General features: G+C 35.0%; 1 protein-coding gene across 14 annotated transcripts in view; it reads left to right on the top strand.

Moving 5' to 3' along the window:
- The window catches only part of BAZ2B (bromodomain adjacent to zinc finger domain 2B), a 390,549-nt gene that overhangs the window by 168,638 nt on the left and 196,065 nt on the right, over positions 1-25,846 (top strand). For all 14 annotated transcript variants that reach the window (XM_061184127.1, XM_061184227.1, XM_061184217.1 and 11 more), the window contains exon 3: positions 8,030-8,072. The gene's annotated coding sequence lies outside the window, so the exon portion shown is untranslated. The remainder of the gene's footprint in view (positions 1-8,029; positions 8,073-25,846) is intronic.

Raw genomic sequence — 25,846 nt, 5'->3', positions numbered from 1 at the left:
TGGCATTTGTTGACAAGACTGAGATGGACTCTAATTTAGATAAAAACTAAAATTTCCCCAAAATTTATATTCAAATAATGTATTTTAGTTTAGTTAATAGTAATTCCTAAAGGCTTTACTTCTCTATTGCTACAATTTGAGTTGAATTCCCTAAAAAACTTATAGTTAGAGAAATAAAAATACAGCCAAAACAGCATATAATTTTTCTCAAATGAAGCCCTTCATTATATTGCTTCATCCAAGTGATTAGTTCATTTTTGGATATTGTGTATATATTAGCTTCAAGAGTGTTTCAACACCTCTTGACAGGGCTACCACTTTCTTCCTCTACTGGATGCCCATTTATGGCTCTAAAGCAGAAACCCATGAAGAGGGAGTAAAGATTTTGAGAGGTACTAATTAGTGTTGAAAGAATAGGGTGGTAAACTTTAGAAAAACACACAGCTTTATATATACTTAAATTAAAAAACAATTCACCAAGTTTAATAGCCAGTTGTGCTTTGTTTGCATGGTTTTTGTTATCAGCAAAATTATAAAGTTGCCATCTGAGCTCTAGCTAAACTTTATTGTAGTAAGGCTTATGTTAGTTGTCTAAAAATTTTGTAAGTTATCCTGTGGGAATTATAACTCTTCTAGAGAAGTTTCAGTCACACAGAACAGTAAGGACAAGTGTTGCAAATGAAGGATATGATATATTTTGAGGGAATGACAGCTTTTTGTAGTAAGGATAGTGAAATTATTGTTATATGTTAGTAATTTATGGAAATGTAATTTTATTTTATAAGAAATGTAAAATCACTGATAATACAAGACGTGCTGTTTTATTTTATTTTATTTTATTTATTTTTTTTTTAAAGAGACTTTGTTTTTTTAATTTATTTTTTTATTTATTTATGGCTGTGTTGGATCTTCGTTTCTGTGCGAGGGCTTTCTCTAGTTGTGGCAAGCGGGGGCCACTCTTCATCGCGGTGCGCGGGCCTCTCACTGTCGCGGCCTCTCTTGTTGCGGAGCACAGGCTCCAGACGCGCAGGCTCAGTAATTGTGGCTCACGGGCCCAGTTGCTCCGTGGCATGTGGGATCTTCCCAGACCAGGGCTCGAACCCGTGTCCCCCGCATTGGCAGGCAGATTCTCAACCACTGCGCCACCAGGGAAGCCCTATTTTATTTTATATTTATTTTTTATTGAAGTAAAGTTGATTTACAATGTTGTGATAGTTTCTGGTATACAGCAAAGTGTACATATAGATTCTTTTCCATTATAGGTTATTACAAGATATTGAGTATAGTTCCCTGTGCTATACAGTAGGATCTTATTTACCTATTTTACATATACTAGTGTGTATCTGTTAATCCCAAGCTCCTAATTTATCCCTCGCCCCTCTTTCTTGTTTGCTAACCGTAAGTTTGTTTTCTATGTCTATGGGTCTATTTCTGTTTTGCAAGTAAGTTCATTTGTATCATTTTTTTAGATTCCACTTATATAGATATATAAGTGCTATCATATCATGTTTGTCTGACTTCACTTAGTATGATAGTCTCTGGGTCCATCCATGTTTCTGCAAATGGCATTATTTCATTCTTTTTTTAAAAAATAAATAAATTTATTTATTTATTTATTTATGGCTGCGTTGGGTCTTTGTTGCCGCACGCTGGCTTTCTCTAGTTGCAGCGAGCAGGGGCTGCTCTTCGTTGCGGTGCACAGGCTTCTCATTGCAGTGGCTTCTCTTGTTGCAGAGCACGGGCTCTAGGTGCGCAGGTTTCAGTAGTTGTGGCACATGGGCTGAGTAATTGTGGCTCGCAGGCTCTAGAGCACAGGCTCAGTATTTGTTGGGCATGGGCTTAGTTGTTCCGCGGCATGTGGGATCTTCCTGGACCAGGGCTCAAGCCCATGTCCCCTGCATTGGCAGGCAGATTCTTAACCACTGTGCCACCAGGGAAGTCCCTATTTTATTCTTTTTTATGGGTGAGTAGTATTCCGTTGTATATATGTACCACATATTCTTTATCCGTTCATCTATAGATGGACATTTATGTTGCTTCCATGTCTTGGCTATTGTAAATAGTGCTGCTATGGACATTGGGGTGCATGTATCTTTTCAAATTAGAGTTTTCTCCAAGAAGTGCTTTTTTAAATGCCATCTGTTTATATTTGGTTTTACCAGAAGTAGTATTTAGTAGTTTAGTATGAAGTAGTTTAGCTGAAGAGAGTAGTAGTTTGGAAAGAGTGACAAAAAGTTAGAATCCTGGTAAATCATCTCTTTAAGAACTTAAAGAGATGTACAACTTTTTTGTTTCTGCTTTTGGTTTTCTTTAATACTTAAAGCAGTTCTCTTAAGGGGAAGCTCACTTTGTTTTAGGTTGTGATATGACAAAGTTTGGTGTTTTAAAATGAGAAACTATCATTTGTTTTATTTCTAGACTTCTCTTGGGAGGCTATAGAGTAATCACTTTTTAAGTTCCTGGGTATCTCTAGTGTAGATAGTGGACTCTGGTTATTTTCTAACAGCAGGTGTTGAATTACAGTCGTCCCTTGGTATCTGGGAGGGATTGGATTAATTTGCATGGATTAATGTGAAGTGGCAGGAATCATTGGAACTCCGGCCTTCACAGCTTCTCTGAACAAAGGGAAGATGCACATCTAATATTTTACTGAATACCCTGCTTAGACCTACAGGTGAAACTGAGGACAGAAAGCATTCAGTGAGTATTATGCACCAAAATACTGCTTGGAATTGGAGCTATCCATTCAAGCTGCTTGTTTTCTTTCCTTTGATGTCTTCCCCCCATGAAATCAGAAAAACAACTTTTAGCCGGACACCAACATAGTCAACTGTTTGTATGGGTCAGGAAATGATTTCTATCACTTTAGAGCTTTGTTGCTTGTAGATAAAGTATCTAAATTGATTGGTGTTTTTATAATTTGACAAAACTGCTTAACAAAACTTCTATTAATGTTATATAAAGTCTTCTATTTATATGCCCACTCTAGACTAGACGGCAGGCTTCTTTCATACATACCGTATTACGTGCTTAGTTAAAACTCTTGTCTTGTTAAAGCTTGCTCATGTTTTTTTCTTAAAACATAATAAGAAAGGGAAAATAATTGTTGGCACAAGAGGTTCCCAAGGATCAGAACTATTAAAATTGTTAATAAAATAAATTTTTAAAAAAATTAATTTATTTATTTTTGGCTGTGTTGGGTCTTCGTTTCCGTGCAAGGGCTTTCTCTAGTTGCGGCGAGCGGGGGCCACTCTTCATCGCGGTGCGCGGGCCTCTCACTGTCGCAGCCTCTCCTGTTGTGGAGCACAAGCTCCAGACGCACAGGCTCAGTAGTTGTGGCTCACGGACCTAGTTGCTCTGCGGCATGTGGGATCTTCCCAGACCAGGGCTCGAACCCGTGTCCTCTGCATTGGCAGGCAGATTCTCAACCACTGCGCCAGCAGGGAAGCGCCAAATTTCTTTTTTTTCTAAGTTCTGTTGAGGTTTTAGTCATAACAGTGCATGAATAAATGAAGTAAACCACTTCTACTCAGCTGATTTAGATTTAAATTTAAAGAGATTTAAAACTCAGTTCTCCAAAATCTAAGACTATTTCCTCTTATAAGCACTATGGTACATTAAGAATTCTGCAATAAAGTAAACCTTCTTTTCCACCCAACAAACTTGAAAGTTATTTGAAGATAAAATAATTTCCCTCCAAATTTGGAGCACTGTTCCTTAATGGAACATATTCTGCCCAACACAGTTGAGGGTTTTTTTCCCTATGTCTAAAAAAAATAGAGAAAATAAATTTTCAGATATTTTAGGAGGATCATTTTCACTTTGATCTTAGTATAGTTTCAGAAATGCCTAGTTGCGCTAATATGGTAGTCACTAGCTACATGTGTATACTTAAATTTAAATTTAAATTAGTTAATATTTAAAAGTCAGTTCCTTAGTCACACTAACCATATTACAAGTACTCAATAGCCACATTTGGCTATGGGCTAGGTATCGGACAGTGCAGATAGTAAACTTTTCCATTATTGCATTAAGTTCCATTGCACAGCTCTGTATAGAATAGAGTTGTCCCTTGATATCAGTGGGGGATTGATTCTAGGACCTGCCACAGGTACCAGAATCTGTAGATGCACAAGTCTCTTATATAAAGTGGCATAGTACAGTCAGGCTTCCCTTATCTGTGGGACCCACATCCCATGGATATTGATATATATTCCATTAGTGGTAGATCACATTTTTACCAGTTTCTGTGGTTTTATAGATTCCTATTATTTACAAGTATCCTTCCCCCCTAAAGTATTGCGTATCGAAGCATGTGATTTTTTTCCTACCAACTAATTTCCCCAAGTAATAAAAATAATAATAAAAATAGACAGGATTTGAAATAGCTAGATGATGGTAGAAGCATGTTTAGATTTTTATAAAGTTTGTTATTAACCTTAAAAACTTATGCCAAATTGTGCATAGTTGTGATTCTCTAAAAAGGGAATGATAAAGACAGAATTTCCATGTCTACAGTCCAAGATTGCAACACTGAAATAGCCTATCAGTAGCATATGGTTTATGAGATTACTTTTCATATGTAAATTTTAGAGATAATTTTTATTATATAACCACAACTTGAAATGAGCATAGAACACAGAGAAAACATTAAACTGATATATAAATTAATGATTAAATATTTTAGTGACTATTACTTTAAATGAATTTTAGGGTTAATTAGCATATATTTCCATGTTCAGATTGAATAGAGTGAGAAAAAGCCAGTAGATTTTTTATTCATTTATTCCTTTGAATCTTTTCAATAAGCTTGGTTGGTAGGGATAAATATCCTTACGTTGTATATATTGAAACGTATGTAAGGTTGTCAAGTGAAGGTAAAGTCTTGAGTATGCTAAAATTGATTAGATAAGGAAAGACTTTTTCCATTTGGGGGCAGAGGAAGAAGAAAAATAGAGATAGTTACACGCTAATTACTGGAAACATAGTAAATATAGTTGGTAAACTGGTAAATATAGTTGAGATTTTCTCTGTGCATATTTACTAAGATGGTGTCTGGTAGGGGAAAAGTACATAACCAATACATTAGTGAATTATGTTTTCATAAAATGTAATATTACTTTTTATATGTCTATTTTGAATATATTTCCTAGTTTCAAGATGATTTTAAAGAATTACCTTTTCATTGTAAAAGCCATCCAGGATTTATATGAGAAGCCCTAAGATTTGTCTGACTTTGACCTCTAGTGTCGTTTTAATTTCATGTATTTTTTTTTCCTCATGCATTTGCAAATATCCAGTAAGTTATGTGTAAAAATTGCTACCATGATGAAGGAATGCCTTTACTAGGCTTTTATACTCTAAGGATTAGGGCTTTAAATCAAGTATGCATTTTAAATTATAGATTTAGTCTTAATTATCTAGTTTTTGTCCAAGAAAATAAAAAATAAAATGGAACATTTATCTTTTTATTCAGTTACTTATATTATTTGAATGTAACTATTTAAAAATATTTAATAGCTTTTTTAATTACAGAGTTTTATAGAAAGTATATTTGGTTCTTTCACAAGCCTTTTTATTGACTCTTTACCATCACAAGCCTGTTTTTTTTGTATTGATTGAAGTTGAAAGCATAATGCTAGGAAGGAGTTCACTGAAGGCAGGTCTTTGGATACAGAGAGTAATGCGTTCCATCTACGTAGCCTTTTTCTGATCTGATTTGATATGGTGGGAACATAGATAATTTGGAGAGAATAAGTTTCCGGTCTTATATTCTATCCCTCCATGCATCATTTAAAGCTAACACGTTCTCCTCCTTAGAAATCTTTCCTCTTTTGCCTTCAGTGTATTTTCCATTTCTCTATTTCTTGGACTTAAAACATAACAAAACACCGTACAGTGTCACCTCTCTTGCTTCCCATGAGCCTTATTTATAGGTATCCCCCAAATTCTGTTGGACAGTCTTGTCTTTTCTTTATATTCATTCCCTTGGTAAACTCATCCACTCTCTTGGCTTGAATTGTACTTTTTATATGACTGATTTTTAAACCTTGGACTATTCTAAATCGCAATATCTACCCATTGTTGAGAAGCGTCTCCATTTGAATAGCCTGTAGTAACACTGGGCTTACTTACTGTTCAAAATAAAAGTCACTCCACCCTACCACTACAGGTTTCTTTCATTGTGTCCCTGATAATCTTTCTCTGCTGTCCTCGTTCCTGTACTTAATTTATCATGAAGTCCTCTTGTTTCTCCATGTAAGATGTATCTTGGGTTTCCCATTCTCTCTGTACTCATCTTCACTATCCAGACCCTCATTGTATCACACCTGTTAACTCACTACACTCACTTTCACACCAACCCCGCTTTGCCTTTTTTTTTTTTTTCTTGAGCTTCCCAAAATCTCCCTGCAGTGACTTTTTAAAATGTATACAAAGTTGTTATGGCATATTTTCCTTAAATAGAAATTGTAAGCATTTTTATTTATATATCCCTCTGGGCATAGTGCTAGATGCAGTAGGAAATCAGTAAGTAATTGTTCACTCATTCATTCAGCAGCTCTTTCTTGAGTAGTTGTTGGGTTCCAGCTGTTATACTAGTGCTCCAGTGATCTTCTCTCATGCAGCTTACAGCTGAAAACAGTCTCTGGTGAGAAGAGAAGGCTTCTCTGAGGAGGTGGCATTTGTTATCAGACCTGAATGAAATGAGAAAGCCAGTCCTGCAAAGATATGGGGAACAGTTGCTGCAGGCTGAGAGAACAGCAAATGTCAAGGCCCTGAAGAGGGACAAGTTTGGTATGTTTGGGGAGTATCAAAAAGGTCATTGTGACTGGAACATAGTAGAGAGAGAGTGACAGGAGATGTAGTCAGGAGACCAGGTGACAGAGGAACTAATAGGCCATGGTAGGTATTATGGATTTTATCCTAAGTGATGGAAAAGCCTTTGGACAGTTTTGAGTAAGGGAGTGTTGTGAGCTGATATATTTGTTGCTGAGTTAAGAATAGAAGTAGGGAGACTATAATAGTAATATTGGAGAGCAATATCTTGAACTAGTGAGGTAAAAAGCAGTAATAAGTGTTTTGAATTAAGGATAGAATGAGGAAGAATGGTTGGCAGGATAGATTGGATGGGAGGTGTGAGATAAAAAAGGAACCAAGGAAAACTCAGTTCTGTGTGCTTGGACAAGTCATGTATCCTCTCCAATATCTATTTTCCTGAGTATATAATGAGAAATACCTCTTTCCCACTTCTTTGAAGGAATTGTTATGAGGATCTGATGAAATAACACATGAAAGCTAATTATGAATCTTAAAACACCATTAACATTGTATTACTTTTTAACACTAAACATTTAAAAGTTCACCTTAAATTAAATCATACCTTGTTAATTAAGAAATTTCTAAAAGCTTAGATTTGACAGGAATAAGAACTCTAACCCATATATAGCTTAGGAAATAGTTTAACTTATAACTTCCCCTTGGTTTATAGTGTATAGTTCCTTTCCAATGATATTTTCAATCTTTAATAGTTTTGACACTGTTCATAAGGATTAGCATGAAGCAATTTCTCCTATTAATTGATAATAAGTAGATCATGTTCTGGCCATAGACTGCACTGCTAATCTAATCATAGAGAAAAAGGTAAACAATACCTGGCTGTCTTTTGTTTTGTAGTATATTTAAGACACTGTGATTCTCCTCTTGGTAAATATTTGAAAACAAATAAAACTAACCCAAATGACCTATAGTTTATTTACTAATATGTTATATTATGTTAACCCTGGGGTGTTGTTGATTATAACAAAACATAATTTACCATACTATAATAAATAATGACCTATAAATAAACTCCAGGTGTTTTATGCTTATTTGTGTCATGCCAATTGTACTTTTCCTGACAATTTTAGATTAATTTAAATATGACTTTTGGCATCAAGAAAGACAAATATTCTAAACAAACTTTTTAGTCTCTGAAATTACTTACTCAAGTATGATTCAGCTGAATGCTATTTCTGTTTTCTTATTGCAGATTTCTCAACAGTGATGTCACAAGATTGACCACATTGATCACAGTAAGACTAAAATGATAATTAAGCTTTTAAGGATGTTTTGTTTTCTCTGAGAATGAGAATTAAGTTAGAAAATATTTATGATTTTAAATTGTTATTCTTTCTTTCAAGAGCCAAATGAATGTTTACATTTAATGATTCGCATCTCACACTCTGGTTATTTAAATACTTCTTTAAATGATTTTAAAACATTTTAAATGAAAATTACACTTAATTTATAACTGAAATTATATGCCTAATTATACTAACATATTTCAGTGTGAATCATAATCTGAACATCATCTTTTTTAGTTTTTGTTTTTATTAAAATATGGCATGAAACATTTAAGGTGACTTCACATTAGGAAAAAAATTACAAAAATAAAATTACTTGGGACTGTAATCGCATATTAAGGAAAGACTGTGAAAACAGCATTGAAAGGATTCTTAGACTTCTTGATTAAATTTTTCATTGATATTTAAATGATTTATAAACAGTCTTCCAAATATGGAGAGTTGTTGAAAAGGATAGTTCTCTTAAGAAACTGAACTTTTCTGCTTTAATTTTATTTAAAGTGTTAATTTCTACTGTGTGTAAGGAAATATGTTACTTAAAGAAAAACTATTATCCAAGGCCTTGATCTACATTATTAGAAAATTCTAACTATTAAAATCTGAATTGCAGTAATGAAATTTTACAGCAGTTTTGAAAACTCCTTTTAAATAACAGAGGAAAAAAATTGAGTAAATTATTTACTCAGTTAATCTGCTTCTTAAATCCCATTTTAATTGTTCATTAGAAGCAGTAATTATCAGAAATGTTATTCCATGTATATAAAATCTTAATGTTTTAACATTTTTTTGGAAAACTGGTACATTTGTTAAATTTAACATTTTTCAGAGAGGCCAGAGACAACTTTTATTTTATTTTTAAAGGCTTTATCATCATCATTGAGTCTACAGATGTTTATGGCATGTTCATTTTCCTAAGGGAGCATTTTAGCTATCTCTGATTTGTTGCTCTTTGCTTGTTTGTTTTTTCTTAATCAGAACTTTATTGCCCTAACTGAATGGAACAAAATATTAACATATTTCTGTAGTAACCTTCTGTTTTGCATCTAATGTTTTGTAATCAAGGAAGTTAAAATTAACATTGGATGAAAAAGGTGTTTTTTTTTTAATTAAAAAATGCTAACTTTCAGTACATTTTTAGGGTAATATTAAGAGAACACTTAATTGCAACTGTTCTGAATTCAAGAATTTCAGGAAGAGAAGTGGTGTTCAATATTATCAAATGTTAAATAAGTTAAAAATTAAGAAGTATTCATTTGAGAGTTTCATAAGTGACTGATAATAGAAACCCTGTGTAATAATGTCTGGGTTGTGAGGCTTTCTCTAGCCCCTTGAGTCAAGAAGAGGGTAGATTTCATCATTGATTCAGGCTGAGGGTATTGAGAGAGTAGTTCAAGTGTTGACCATGGGACTGGAATAAAATGAGGCCAGGGAAGGGCTGATACATTCAGAGAAAATGGAGAAAGGACTAGTCAGAGGTAGATAAGCTGGTGAAATGAGATGATAAAGAACTAAAAGAGGGGAGGGGCAAGATGGCGGAAGAGTAAGACGCGGAGATCACCTTCCTCCCCACAGATACATGAGAAATACATCTACACGTGGAACTGCTCCTACAGAACACCCACTGAACGCTGGCAGAAGACGTCAGACCTCCCAAAAGGCTCTTGGTGCTCCAGCCAGGCATCAGGGCTGTGCCTCTGAGGTGGGAGAGCCAACTTCAGGACACTGGTCCACAAGAGACCTCCCAGCTCCACGTAATACCAAACGGCGAAAATCTCTCACAGATCTCCATCTCAACATCAAGACCCAGCTTCACTCAACGACCAGCAAGCTACAGTGCTGGACACCCTATGCCAAACAACTAGCAAGAGAGGAACACAGCCCCATCCATTAACAGAGAGGCTGCCTAAAATCATACTAAGGCCACAGACACCCCAAAACACACCACCAGATGTGGACGAACCCACCAGAAAGACAACATCCAGCCTCATCCACCAGAACACAGGCACTAGTTCCCTCCACCAGGAAACCTACACAACCCACTGAACCAACCTTAGCCACTGGGGACAGATACCAAAAACAACAGGAACTACGAACCTGCAGCCTGTGAAAAGGAGACCCCAAACACAGTAAGATAAGCAAAATGAGAAGACAGAAAAACACACAGCAGATGAAGGAGCAGGGTCAAAACACACCAGACCTAACAAATGAAGAGGAAATAGGTAGTCTACCTGAAAAAGAATTCAGAATAATGATAGTAAGGATGATCCAAAGTCTTGGAAATAGAATAGACAAAATGCAAGAAACATTTAACAAGGACGTAGAAGAACTAAAGAGGAACCAAGAAACGATGACAAGCACAATAAATGAAATTAAAAATACTCTAGATGGGATCAATAGCAGAATAACTGAGGCAGAAGAACGGATAAGTGACCTGGAAGATAAAATGGTGGAAATAACTACTGCAGACCAGAATAAAGAAAAAAGAATGAAAAGAACTGAGGACAGTCTCAGAGACCTCTGGGACAACATTAAACGCACCAACATTCGAATTATAGGGGTCCCAGAAGAAGAAGAGAAAAAGAAAGGGACTGAGAAAATATTTGAAGAGATTATAGTTGAAAACTTCCCTAATATGGGAAAGGAAATAGTTAATCAAGTCCTGGAAGCACAGAGAGTCCCATACAGGATAAATCCAAGGAGAAACACACCAAGACACATATTAATCAAACTATCAAAAATTAAATATAAAGAAAACATATTAAAAGCAGCAAGGGAAAAACAACAGATAACACACAAGGGCATCCCCATAAGGTTAACAGCTGATCTTTCAGCAGAAACGCTGCAAGCCAGAAGGGAGTGGCAGGATATACTTAAAGTGATGAAGGAGAAAAACCTACAACCAAGATTACTCTACCCAGTAAGGATCTCATTCAGATTTGATGGAGAAATTAAAACCTTTACAGACAAGCAAAAGCTGAGAGAGTTCAGCACCACCAAACCAGCTTTACAACAAATGCTAAAGGAACTTCTCTAGGCAAGAAACACAAGAGAAGGAAAACACCTACAATAACAAACCCAAAACATTTAAGAAAATGGGAATAGGAACATACATATCGATAATTACCTTAAATGTAAATGGATTAAATGCTCCCACCAAAAGACACAGACTGGCTGAATGGATACAAAAACAAGACCCATATATATGCTGTCTACAAGAGACCCACTTCAGACCTAGAGACACATACAGACTGAAAGTGAGGGGATGGAAAAAGATATTCCATGCAAATGGAAATCAAAAGAAAGCTGGAGTAGCAATTCTCATATCAGACAAAATAGACTTTAAAATAAAGACAATTACAAGAGACAAAGACGGACACTATATAATGATCAAGGGATCGATCCAAGAGGAAGGTATAACAATTGTAAATATTTATGCACCCAACATAGGAGCACCTCAATACATAAGGCAAATACTAACAGCCATAAAAGGGGAAATCGACAGTAACACAGTCATAGTAGGGGACTTTAACACCCCACTTTCACCAATGGACAGATCATCCAAAATGAAAATAAATAAGGAAACACAAGCTTTAAATGATACATTAAACAAGATGGACTTAATTGATATTTATAGGACATTCCACCCAAAAACAACAGAATACACATTTTTCTCAAGTGCTCATGGAACATTCTCCAGGATAGATCATATCTTGGGTCACAAATCAAGCCTTGGTAAATTTAAAAAAATTGAAATCGTATCAAGTATCTTTTCCGACCACAACGCTATGAGACTAGATATCAATTACAGGAAAAGATCTGTAAAAAATACAAACACATGGAGGCTACACAATACACTACTTAATAACGAAGTGATCACTGAAGAAATCAAAGGGGAAATCAAAAAATACCTAGAAACAAATGACAATGGAGACACGACGATCCAAAACCTATGGGATGCAGCAAAAGCAGTTCTAAGAGGGAAGTTTATAGCAATACAAGCCTACATCAAGAAACAGGAAACATCTCGAATAAACAACCTAACCTTGCACCTAAAGCAATTAGAGAAAGAAGAACAAAAAAACCCCAAAGCTAGCAGAAGGAAAGAAATCATAAAGATCAGATCAGAAATAAATGAAAAAGAAATGAAGGAAACAATAGCAAAAATCAATGAAACTAAAAGCTGGTTCTTTGAGAAGATAAACAAAATTGATAAACCATTAGCCAGACTCATCAAGAGAAAAAAGGAGAAGACTCAAATTAATAGAATTAGAAATGAAAAAGGAGAAGTAACCACTGACACTGCAGAAATACAAACGATCATAAGAGATTACTACAAGCAACTCTATGCTAATAAAATGGACAACCTGGAAGAAATGGACAGATTCTTAGAAATGCACAACCTGCCGAGACTGAACCAGGAAGAAATAGAAAATATGAACAGACCAATCACAAGCACTGAAATTGAAACTGTGATTAAAAATCTTCCAACACACAAAAGCCCAGGACCAGATGGCTTCACAGGCGAATTCTATCAAACATTTAGAGAAGAGCTAACACCTATCCTTCTCAAACTCTTCCAAAATATTGCAGAGGGAGGAACACTCCCCAACTCATTCTACGAGGCCACCATCACCCTGATACCAAAACCAGGCAAAGATGTCACAAAGAAAGAAAACTACAGGCCAATATCACTGATGAACATAGATGCAAAAATCCTCAACAAAATACTAGCAAACAGAATCCAACAGCACATTAAAAGGATCATACACCATGATCAAGTGGGGTTTATTCCAGGAATGCAAGGATTCTTCAATATACGCAAATCAATCAACGTGATACATCATATTAACAAATTGAAGGAGAAAAACCATATGATCATCTCAATAGATGCAGAGAAAGCTTTCGACAAAATTCAACACCCATTTATGATAAAAGTCCTGCAGAAAGTAGGCATAGAGGGAACTTTCCTCAACATAATAAAGGCCGTATATGACAAACCCACAGCCAACATTGTCCTCAATGGTGAAAAACTGAAACCATTTCCACTAAGATCAGGAACAAGACAAGGTTGCCCACTCTCACCACTATTATTCAACATAGTTTTGGAAGTGTTAGCCACAGCAATCAGAGACGAAAAAGAAATAAAAGGAATCCAAATCGGAAAAGAAGAAGTAAAGCTGTCACTGTTTGCAGATGACATGATACTATACATAGAGAATCCAAAAGATGCTACCAGAAAACTACTAGAGCTAATCAATGAATTTGGTAAAGTAGCAGGATACAAAATTAATGCACAGAAATCTCTTGCATTCCTGTATACTAATGATGAAAAATCTGAAAGTGAAATTAAGAAAACACTCCCATTTACCATTGCAACAAAAAGAATAAAATACCTAGGAATAAACCTACCTAAGGAGACAAAAGACCTGTATGCAGAAAATTATAGGACACTGATGAAAGAAATTAAAGATGATACAAATAGATGGAGAGATATACCATGTTCTTGGATTGGAAGAATAAACATTGTGAAAATGACTCTGCTACCCAAAGCAATCTACAGATTCAATGCAATCCCTATCAAACTACCACTGGCATTTTTCACAGAACTAGAACAAAAAATTTCACAATTTGTATGGAAACACAAAAGACCCCGAATAGCCAAAGCAATCTTGAGAACGAAAAATGGAGCTGGAGGAATCAGGCTCCCTGACTTCAGACTATATTACAAAGCTACAGTAATCAAGACAGTTTGGTACTGGCACAAAAACAGAAATATAGGTCAATGGAACAGGATAGAAAGCCCAGAGATAAGCCCACGCACATATGGTCACCTTATCTTTGATAAAGGAGGCAAGCATATACAGTGGAGAAAAGACAGCCTCTTCAATAAGTGGTGCTGGGAAAATTGGACAGGTACATGTAAAAGTATGAAATTAGAACACTCCTTAACACCATACACAAAAATAAACTCAAAATGGATTAAAGACCTAAGTGTAAGGCCAGACACTATCAAACTCTTAGAGGAAAACATAGGCAGAACACTGTATGACATAAGTCACAGCAAGATCCTTTTTGACCCAGGTCCTAGAGAAATGGAAATAAAAACACAAATAAACAAATGGGACCTAATGAAACTTAAAAGCTTTTGCACAGCAAAGGAAACCATAAACAAGACCAAAAGACAACCCTCAGAATGGGAGAAAATATTTGCAAATGAAGCAACGGACAAAGGATTAATCTCCAAGATTTACAAGCAGCTCATGCAGCTCAATAACAAAAAAACAAACAACCCAATCCAAAAATGGGCAGAAGACCTAAATAGACATTTCTCCAAAGAAGAGATACAGATTGCCAACAGACACATGAAAGAATGCTCAACATCATTAATCATTAGAGAAATGCAAATCAAAACTACAATGAGGTATCATCTCACACCGGTCAGAATGGCCATCATCAAAAAATCTAGAAACAATAAATGCTGGAGAGGGTGTGGAGAAAAGGGAACACTCTTGCACTGTTGGTGGGAATGTAAATTGATACAGCCACTATGGAGAACAGTATGGAGGTTCCTTAAAAAACTAAAAATAGAACTACCATATGACCCAGCAATCCCACTACTGGGCATATTCCCTGAGAAAACCATAATTCAGAAAGAGTCATGTACCAAAATATTCATTGCAGCTCTGTTTACAATAGCCAGGACATGGAAGCAACCTAGGTGTCCATCATCGGATGAATGGATAAAGAAGATGTGGCACATATATACAATGGAATATTACTCAGCCATAAAAAGAAATGAAATGGAGGTGTTTGTAATGAGGTGGATGGAGTTAGAGTCTGTCATACAGAGTGAAGTAAGTCAGAAAGAGAAAAACAAATACAGTATGCTAACACATATATATGGAATCTAAGGGAAAAAAAAAAAAAAAGAGGTCATGAAGAACCTAGTGGCAAGATGGGAATAAAGACACAGACCTACTAGAGAATGGACTTGAGGATATGGGGAGGGGGAGGGGTGAGATGTGACAGGGTGAGAGAGTGTCATGGACATATATACACTACCAAATGTAAAATAGATAACTAGTGGGAAGCAGCCACATAGCACAGGGAGATCAGCTCGGTGCTTTGTGACCACCTAGAGGGGTGGGATAGGGAGGGTGGGAGGGAGGGAGATGCAAGAGGGAAGAGATATGGCAACATATGTATATGTGTAACTGATTCACTTTGTTGTAAAGCAGAAGCTAGCACACCATTGTAAAGCAATTATACTTCAATAAAGATGTTTAAAAAAAAAAGAACTAAAAGAGTAGAATGCTGTGGTTAGGAAGGGGCTATTATAGATTGTTTCAGAGCTGGAGCTGGAGTATTCGTATATAATATACACCTTATATATTTTATTTCTTCAGAAATTTTCAGAACTCAGGAGAATTTCTGTTTTTACTCCTTATGTTACATTTCTCTGAAGTGTCAAGATCTTCTAAATGATCTCTTTTCTTCCTGGCCATCATGAATTCTATTGAAGCCTATATGTGATCCTCAGTTGAACTTTATTAAAGCGTTGCTCTGATTCTTTTATTTCTCTACCTGAAGATGTTTAGTGACTTTCCATTTCTTATAAGATCAAATTCAGACTTTCTAACTTGGTATTCAAGACCCCTCCTCAGTTTGGCTCTAACATATTTCCCAGACAAATATCCTATTATTCAAGAAGAAGAACCCTACATTCTATACAACGTGAACTACATACTCCACCTTGAGTATACATTTTGTCTCCATACTTACATTCATGTCATTCCCTTTTCCTAGAATATTCTTTTTCCTTTTCAGGCGTTTATTTCTCCTGATGAAATCAAACCTCCCTTCTAATGCCCTGTATACATGTAATCATCTCTTTGAGGCCTTCCCTAATCATCCTAATTGAAAGTGATTCTCCCTCCTTAGTAGTTTGGTAATGCTTAATTTTTATTATTCTTATGTAACTGATAACATATATTCCCTTGTATTCTGCATATTTTAATATGTATTTTCCAGTTGTACTCAGCAAATGAGTATTTAGCAAATGTTTGCTAGTAATCATAAATACCCCAGAAAGAACTAAATTAATTAGTATCTTTAGTTTTCTTATATTAAAATTGAAACAAGGATATTAATACATGCATATCCAAAACTGAACCATAGGACAGGGTAGTTAGGAAAGAGCACAGGTTTTAGAACCAGAGCGAGTTCAAGTACTGATGCTGCTGTATACTGTGTATATGACCTTTAGCAAGTCAGCCTCTTTGTGCCTCACTATCTGCAGAAAATGATTTATGCATATATTTAAAAGGATTTTTATAAATATTAGTTACCTTTCTTCCCTCTTACTTGTTTAACGTTATGGTTTACTCCTTTATTGATATGAGAGGGGTAGGATATCAACTATAAAGATCAGGGATATATCCAGATTTACGTTACTTACACATTGTGATCCTTTCATCTGTACGTTTTAATGTATGGATTTTTACTTTCTACATTACACGTAGTAATGATAACTTTGTTGACTTACATAAGTTCCAGCAAGGAGGCTGATTAGATCTATTGATACAATGTGCTTTTTTGGGGGTGGGGACAGTCAGACCTCACTAGAATACCAATATCTTAAAAGGCCAGAATGAACTTTAGAAAAGTTTAGGTTGTGCTACATTCCCCTTATATAACAGGTGAGAAAACCAACATCCAGAGAATTTGAAGGGAAGTAACATGCATAATGGTTAAGAAGAGGAACTGGGTCAGAAAAACCTTTAAGTTTGTGCTGTAATATTTATATAGCTGTTTTGATCTTGAGTCAGTTACATAGTCTAAGATCCAGTTTTTTTCTCTCTAAAGCAGAGTAATGTTTATACCTCAGGAGTGTTGTGAATATTAAATGAAAAAATGCTTCTAATAAAAGCGCAGCACAGAGGCTGACATGGTAAATTCTGTTGACCCCTTGTCATAGTCATCATCATCTATCTGTATAGTTACTTGCCCAAAGTCACATAGTGTGAGATCTTGATCCAAACCTGGTTTTGCATTATTCTATTATAATTTTTACTTCTGTTTCGTGATCACCTCTTAATTGATTAAAAATCTCTGAATGGCATTTGTAGGAAGTATAATAAAATAACTCATAGACTTTTTTCTTCTCAAATCTCCCCAAATCCTCTATCTTCTCTGAGAGTATTCATGCAATTTTGCTTACGTGCAGTTTTGTTTATATGTAATTTTATTAATACAGTGGCTATATTTTATTTTAAATATTCTTATTTAACATTTTGCTTCATATTTAGTAACTTGTTACAAAGCAACTTTTAAAATAAAGTGGCTTTTCCGGTTTTTATTAAAATTTCTTTTTGTTTCCTTTGGTAATTTTATTGTGAATATTATTTAAATTTCATAGAGATTTATCTCTACCAATAGAAATATTTAACTTAAAAATTCAAATTTGGAAGAAATTACTATATAATTTTACAGTGTACACACTATTAGAAATATTGGTGTTAGATAGTAGATTTTAAATGTCAGTTAGGTACCTACCACAGATAAGATATAAACAAGCATGGTAATGACTGATTCTTGTACCCTAATATCAATTTTCTCTGTCTACTAGTTTTGTTCCCAGCCTATCACTACCTGGAATAAAAATATCACTTTCAGTCTCTCTTACAGCTAAATGTGGTCATGTGACTAAGTTTTGGCTAGAGATACATAAGCAGTAGTACTGTGTGCACCTTGCAGAAAGTATTGTTAAAGGAAGGGGGGCACACCCTATTTTCCCCCCTTCCTCCATGCTTCCTGAGATGTGGGCATGATAATTGGACAATGAGTGGAAACCACAAGCTAAGAACGGGCAAAGCAATAAGATGGAAAGTCCCTGATAACTTCAGGATGTCACCCTGCCTGCACTGACCTGTCTACATCTTTGACTTGACTGAGATAAACTTCTATCTTGTAAGACACTTGAGTTTTGGCTTTCTGTCACTCGTGGCCAAAACTAATCCTGATTACATCAAGATAATTTTACAAAGTTTATGCCATTGTTTAAATGTCTTTGATTTGCTTACATTTCATTTATTTTTCTTGGACTCTGTTGTCACTTTTTTGATGGCTTCAATTTTAGGAGGAGAATACAAAAGGGAATGATTCACTCACTCTGTCTAGGAGAGGAGACTAGGGAAATCTTTAAAGAGAGGGGAGACATTTAGGCTAGATTTTTGAGATATGAGTTAGAAGAGAATCCAGAAAGAAAATGGGCATATAGATTGGAAAGAACGTATGTTCAGGGACATGCAACTATTTTAGTTCAATATTGTTGAAATGTAAAATTTGAGGAAGTAAATGAGCCTAAAGGTCAGATCTTATAGGAATTTACAAACCAAGAAGTTTGGTAAGTGCTAAGTACCTAGCGAAGTTTCTTTTTATGTTAATAATTTTAATATTACTTATGGTTTTTCCATTAAATATTTTTAAAATAAATATATTTTTATACAAGCGTTTAGGAAGGAAGAACAAAACTATTATTTATTTATTCACGGATTAAGATACTAGGTGATTTCTATTTGAGCCTTTAACAATTTTAGAAGACATATTATTACATTTTACAGATGGCTAAGCTGAGACTCAGAAGAGTAAGTGTCTTTCCCAGTGTGGTAGTTAAGTCGTTATTTGGAAAGTACAAAAATCAACCATTTAAGAACAAGTCTGCTATGTGTTGTCTGACCTTTATTTTTCTACTTTTCTAATACCAAAAAGAGAGTTATAGTCAAGTTTAAAATATCTTTGGTAAAATATAATAACAGTGATCAAACCAGAAGTAAAAGTCTATATAAGAATTTCCATATTTTATGCCAATGAATACATCTAAAATATTAAATTTTAAAAATCTGATATCTTAAAGTTATAAACTAGTAAATATTTTGTTTTTCTAGAGTCTGAATTGTGAAGAGTATCTTCAAAGTTAGTGTATAGCAGCCACTTAAATTACTTCATACAAATCAACTTTCCATTGCTATTCCTAAGTGTATATTTGGAGAAAAGAAACCTCCGTCTCCTATTGCACCTCACCAAAAAGTTGCACTGTTTTAACATTAATGCAGCTAAAAGCATGCATGGTTTTCTTAGTATGAGTACCTATAGATAGAAATGACACCCTGCTGCAGAGACCCAACTGAACTTCTTTGAACAAGTAAAAGTATACAATGTTACACACTCGTTTGGTTTAAAGATTAGTTCTTATCTGAAAACTCTAAATGAGCTACTATTTAATAAATCTGCCTAAAAATAAAAAATACAGTAACCTTAATATATCTTAGAAGTAATTATAGAGGCATGAGAGAATATAAAAGAAAAACTAATTTTCTAATTTGGTTTGGTGTTTTTTAATTGTAATCAGCAGAGTCTAGCACCTAGACCACTAGGTCAGTATTTTATGAATTAAAGTGACTTGAAAGTTAATCTGGTTAATACATTATTCTTTTCCTCTCACACTTTCTAGAACACCAATGCACACATCTGCTGTGAGATGTACATTCATTGAAATGTTAGTCAAGGAGTGGATAAAATACAAGTATAGTCTACAGAATCTGTTTTAGAGATGAGAAGAGGGTGTTATAGACTGAGTTATGGGATTATGATATTTGACTCTTTCATTCTTTTTCTATAAATACACAAATGAAAAACTGTGGAGGAGAAAATATTTTGATACACATGGAAAAATTCTTATTGCATTGCATCAAAAGGGTACCTAAAATTAGCATGTCATAGATGTTTAAAAAACTCTAACTAATACAAATATTCCTGATGCTCTCCTTATGTGAGTATATTTTAAAAACATTTAAAAAACATTACATCAATAGGTACATTTCCATCATAATATAAGATACTATGTGTAAACTTTTCCATGTGCAAAGTATGCCATTTATTTTTATAATACTTGCAATTTTATTATCTGATTTTCTTTCTTCTCAGGAAAAAGTCCTCAACTTTTGTTCATAAAATTCATAATTATTGTCTCTTTATTGCCTTTACTAATGAATATTCCTGTGTGTCTTTTTTAACTCTAGTTTGTTTCATATTTTCAGTGTCGATCATACACACTTGGCACTAAACTCAGATATCACAGCTCCCCTCAAATGTTGCCTCTTCCATGAAACCTCTGCAGTTGGAATTACTCTCCCCATCATTTCTGCCTGTCTGGTATTTGTTATTTCTATCACAGCATTGTTCTTCAACACTGGAGTCCTTGGACCTCCTGAGTATGTAGATATATTCTCTGTGGGGGAGAGAGAGAGTTTGCCATAAGAATTTACAAAGTTCAACATTAATATAAAAGAAATATTCTTGGATCATCTAGGATGCTTACCTTATAAACAGTCACTGCCATCGACTTTCAGGGCTATGATTGTATTTAATTATGTCAGTTTAATAAGAAAAGAACAAAAATAGATTTAATATGTATAAATGTTTCATTTGTACCAAGTGAAGGCCAGCTGACATCAGAGTGAACTAAATTATAGCTTTGTAGTAGTTTGAGTAGAAAGAAATGGTGGAATATTAAATTGTTCAGCGAACGCTAGACCATAAGATACACATGCCAAACTCAAAGGTAACTGGAAAATAATGAGGAAATAGCAGTCAGTACCATATTCATGTTGAGTACAATGATTTTACTTTAGCAAAAACATCATATTGATAACAATTAGAAATCTGTTAGTTTTGTAGATTTTATGTGCACACTTTGTAAATTTGTTTCGATACTATTTTTGAATAAGATCTGGAAGCAAGAAGAGTTTATCCTTATGCATAGTTTTACTTTTCTAGGTATTTCAGTAACATAATAATTTAATTAATGTGTCAACACGTGTCCACAATACATTTTTTTTCTCCCTTTATGAGGATTTATACATAACCTAAGTTTCAGAAACATTCTTATAGAGCCTTTATCTGCCATATGAGATGAGTTGTGTGTTTGGCTGTTTCAACTATTAGATTGCAAAGTCCTTACAGTCTAGTAAAGCCATAGATTATGTTTTATTAATTCTTGCAGTCCCCTTAAAGTCTATTACAATGCCTTATCCCCAGTAGTAGCACAGCAGATATTTATGCAAAAAACTGGCCTATGCAAGTGTGCCTCTTAGTGTTGATAATCTGTTCAGTTGAACTAGAATGGATAAATATATAGAAAACAATATAGGCAATATACATTTTAACAATTTGAAATTCATATAAGTTAACAAATTCCTATTTTTAAATTAAATGTCCTGTAGGATTTTGGTCACTTACAGTGTTGTATGAATTACTTTAATTAGATAATCAAAGGATCTGTAGGGTGCCAGTGGGAGAATGAAGGTTTCATGGCAGGCTAGAACTGAATGTGGAGATGTAACAAGAGTGCTTCAGGGAGCATGACAGTGCATGATTGCAAAAACGTAGTTTTATGTAGTTAGGGCAGCTTGAGAGCATCGCTTTCCCAGGGAAGAGGAGAGAAAAGAGAAGGGAATGGAGAGGGATATGGGAAGGTACTAAAGACACCATCTCCCTCCTTTTGGGTATTGGCCTGAAGCCACAGTGCCTAGGGAGTGTTCCCTTTAGCTTGGCCAGAAGTTAAACCGGCATAAATTTAAATCGTCTAGAATAATATGGCAACTACATTTTCTACTTTTCCGATCTGTTATGGTAGATTTTTGTATAACATTGACACAATATAGAGTTCAGTTGTCTTGCTAAATTCTTCAGGGTATTCCTATTTCTTATTTAAATTGAATTACCGGGACTTCCCTGGTGGCGCGTCGTTTAAGAATATGCCTGCCAATGCAGGGGACACAGGTTCGAGCCCTGGTCCGGGAAGACCCCACATGCCACGGAGCAACTAAGCCCGTGTGCCACAACTACTGAGCCTGCGCTCTAGAGCCCCCGAGCCACAACTACTGATCCCGCATGCCACAACTACTGAAGCCCGCGTGCCTAGAGCCTGTGCTCTGCAACAAGAGAAGCCACTGCAATGAGAAGAGTAGCCCCTGCTCGCCGCAACTAGAGAAAGCCCGCACACAGCAATGAAGACCCAATGCAGCCATAAACAAATAAATAAATAAACTAAACTTTCATAAAATTATTTTTAAAAAAAATTGAATTACCTAATTTTTAAATTACCTAAATCCCTAAATTTCAAAGCCATTCAGAGTTAGCCTTGTTCTACCCATGTAACTTCATTTCCATCTATTTTTCCAACACAGTTTGTTTGCTAGTCAGAACAGTCTTATAGCCACAACATGTAGTAATGATTTTGTCTACACATCTTTTCCCGAACATCATTTCCTTTTCTTGAAGTGCTGTTACCTTTCTTTCTCCAATGCCAATTCATTCTTCAAGTGGTCTTGTAATCTTTTATGACAACTGAGACCTTCACTGAGCTCCCTTTCCTGTCAACATTTGATCTTTATTTCCTGCCCACAGACCTCTCTTTTAAATTTTAGACCCCCTATTTCCAGCTCTGTATGTGACATTGGTACCTGGCCATCCCACAGGCACTAATTCAGGATGTCTAAAAGTTGAACTCATTCTCTTCCAATTTCCCAGAAACCTTTCCCTCTTTATGTATTCCCTGTATTGATCAGTGATATCAACATCTACTCAGCCATTCAAGCTAGAAATGTTAGTTAACTTCTTCAAAAACTCTCATCTAATCTGACATCAAATTCTGTTGATTCTCTACATGCAGTGTAGTAGTAAGAGCTACTGTTTATGGAGTGCTTGCTCTGTGCCAGGTACTAATCTAAGCATTTGATCTATGGTAACTCAATCTCCCTAATAACTTTATTTATCATTCATATTTTATGTAAGAAAACATGAATTTGCTAACAAAAGTACCCATGAAGCTGTCTATCCAGCTTAAAAAAAGAAAAAAATTGAATATGATTGAGCCTAGTTTACAAGAAATAGTAAGGATAGAGGGATATATTAAATGACACCAGGGGCATAAAGTCAGGAAAGTCCAGACTGGGAAACTCTAAAAGACAGAAGATCTATTTTCTTCAACTGAAAATATTAATGGAAAAAAAGCCTGGCATGGGGATATGGTAGGAGCAGTTACAGATTAAAAGGGACTAGAGAGAAATAAATATCAGCCAGTTCTAACGTATGGATCATATTTGAGTCCAGATTCAAACAGTCGCTTTTAAAATATTATAAGACAAAGAAATGTGTACACTAAATACTTAATATTAAAGTATTGTTGTTAGAAATTATCTTAGGTATGATAGTAGTATTGGGCTGTTTGTTCATGTAGCACAAGTCTGTGCCAAGAAGCATAAGCATCTTTGTCAAAGGCTGAGCTTGAGGAATAAAAGTGCATTCACCAATCACTTATTTTCTTTTTACTTGGCACCTCTGATGAAAGAGAATTTGCTAAAGGGGGTGACAAAACATTTAGCCTGATGTCATTATTACAAATAAAATATAATTTCATGATTTTACTAACCATAATTTTCCTACAAAAAAAGATCACTATTGTGTCATACTTTCTCTCTTCAGTGTTTGTTTCACAGAGATATGGGAGGTTCAGGGGAATAAAAACTAACATTTCTAGAACCTCTATAAAAGTGATGATGGTGATGATGGTGGTGGTGGTGGTGATGATAGTCAACATTTAAGTGCTTAATTATGTACTAGGCACCCTTTTAAGCGTTTATTGTTTTAACTTATTTCATCTTCCTAGCTTCATGAGGGAGGTATCCTCATTTTACTTTTGAGAAAACTGAGTTATAGAGAGGTTAAGCAAGTTGCCCAGGGTCACATGGTTATTAATCAGTGAAGTTCAGGGTTCAAATCCAGGCAGTTTGACATGGAGACTGTGTCTTTACTATGCTACACTGCTTCTCTTTTTTGCAATGGTGCCAGGTGCTATTAATATTTATCTCATTAATTTCGTTTATCTGGGAATGTCTTAATTTCTCATTCTTTTCCAAAGTATAGTTTTGCCAGATATAGAATCCTTGGTTAACAATTGTTTTTATTTTAGCACTTTAAATATGTCATCCCACTGCCTCTGGCCTCCATGCTTTCTGATAAGAAATTGGCTGTTAATTTTATTGAGGACTTCTTGTACATGACAAGTTGCTTCTCTCTTGCTGCTTTCAAGATTCTATCTTTGTCTTTCAACAGGTTGACTATAATGTATCTTGGCATGATTCTCTATGAGTTTCTCCTACATGGAGTATATTGAGCTTGCTGGATGTGTAGATTCTCATTTTGTTCATACATCGTTTTCTGTGTTTCATTTTGTTCTTTGTCCATGGTTTCTTTTAGCAATTTTAAACATATTTAAGACAGGGAATTTGTTGCTAGTAAACCTCCCCTACAAGAAATGAAAAAGGTAGTTCTTCAGGCTGAAATGAAAGGACACTAGACAGTAACTAAAAGCCATATAAAGAAATAAAGAACTCCAGTAAAGGTAACCACATAGGTAAATGGGTAAAGAACATAGTACTTCAAAGGAAAGAAGTTACTCAGCGTAACTAGAGTACAGAGAGCAAAGATTATGGTTTGAAATTAACAACCAGAAGATATAGAACATAGTAGAATAAGGTAAGGATTTTTTTCCTTTACCTTAAAATCAATGAGAAATGTTTGACTACCAAATTTAAGAAATATTTAAGAAATTATAAGCTTGAAATTCTGTGACCTGAAATTGTTCTTTACTTTATTATTTCAGCAGATGATAACTAAATGCCTACTGTGTTTGAGGGATGTGATTTTACCCTTTCCAAATGCAGTCATGGTTATATCAATTTTGTTAGCTCTGTTTGTGACCTGTTGCTTCTCAGTAAACAGGTGAACCCACACAGTGTTCAACGGTGACCGTTAGAACAAACATATATTTGATCTGTTCTTATGATTTCTTTCACCTTTCAATTCCTGTCCTCTAAGGGAGAATTAATAATGAAGGCTAATTATGTGCCAGACAGTTTCCAAGTATCATTTTATCTTAGACTTATTGATGTTAAGTAACTGCTCCAAGTTGACATAATTAGTTATGGTCGTAACTGGGATTCAGGTTCGTATTTCTCTAACTAAAGACAATAATGTTTCTACTATAATTTATTCAAAGAATATAAAACTAATTTGTGTTCAAGAGACCTGAGTAGATATACTTAGAAATAAAGTACATAATGCTCAATAAATATTTGTTAGCTGATTGAATGACAGAAGCAGAATTATGGGAGAAAAGAATTCTAGAATCAGCCGGTATGTGCCCTGAGGTGATTTTCTAAGACACATTCTTCAAACAATTCATATACTGCCTTTCTCTCTCTTATTTAATTATCTTTATTTTTATATACCTTAGTTATAGTATTGATACTCAGTAAGGAAAGAGACATGATGTATGCTGTCAAATGGAAAGTTGCTTGTTCTCAAATATTCTATCTAATAAAATATTCCCTGGGTAGGGATTGTGAGTCTTTCATTCGGTCAATCAATATATTATGTGCTTCACATTCAGTCAGTCACTCATTCATTTGTTCATTCATTCAACAAACATTTATGCAGCACTGACATATTCCACCATCTACCGGTTGGGGATGCTATGGTCAATAAGACAAAGTTCCTTCTGCTATTAAGTTTACTTTCTAGTAGGAGAAGAGAAGTAAAGAAATAAATAAAATATTTTCAAATATTGATAAGAGCTCCAAAGGAGGGGGAAAAGTAAG

Source organism: Eubalaena glacialis, chromosome 1 (genome assembly GCF_028564815.1).
Source record: "Eubalaena glacialis isolate mEubGla1 chromosome 1, mEubGla1.1.hap2.+ XY, whole genome shotgun sequence".
Lineage (NCBI taxonomy): Eukaryota > Metazoa > Chordata > Mammalia > Artiodactyla > Balaenidae > Eubalaena > Eubalaena glacialis.
This window is presented reverse-complemented; position numbering and strand designations above follow the sequence as displayed.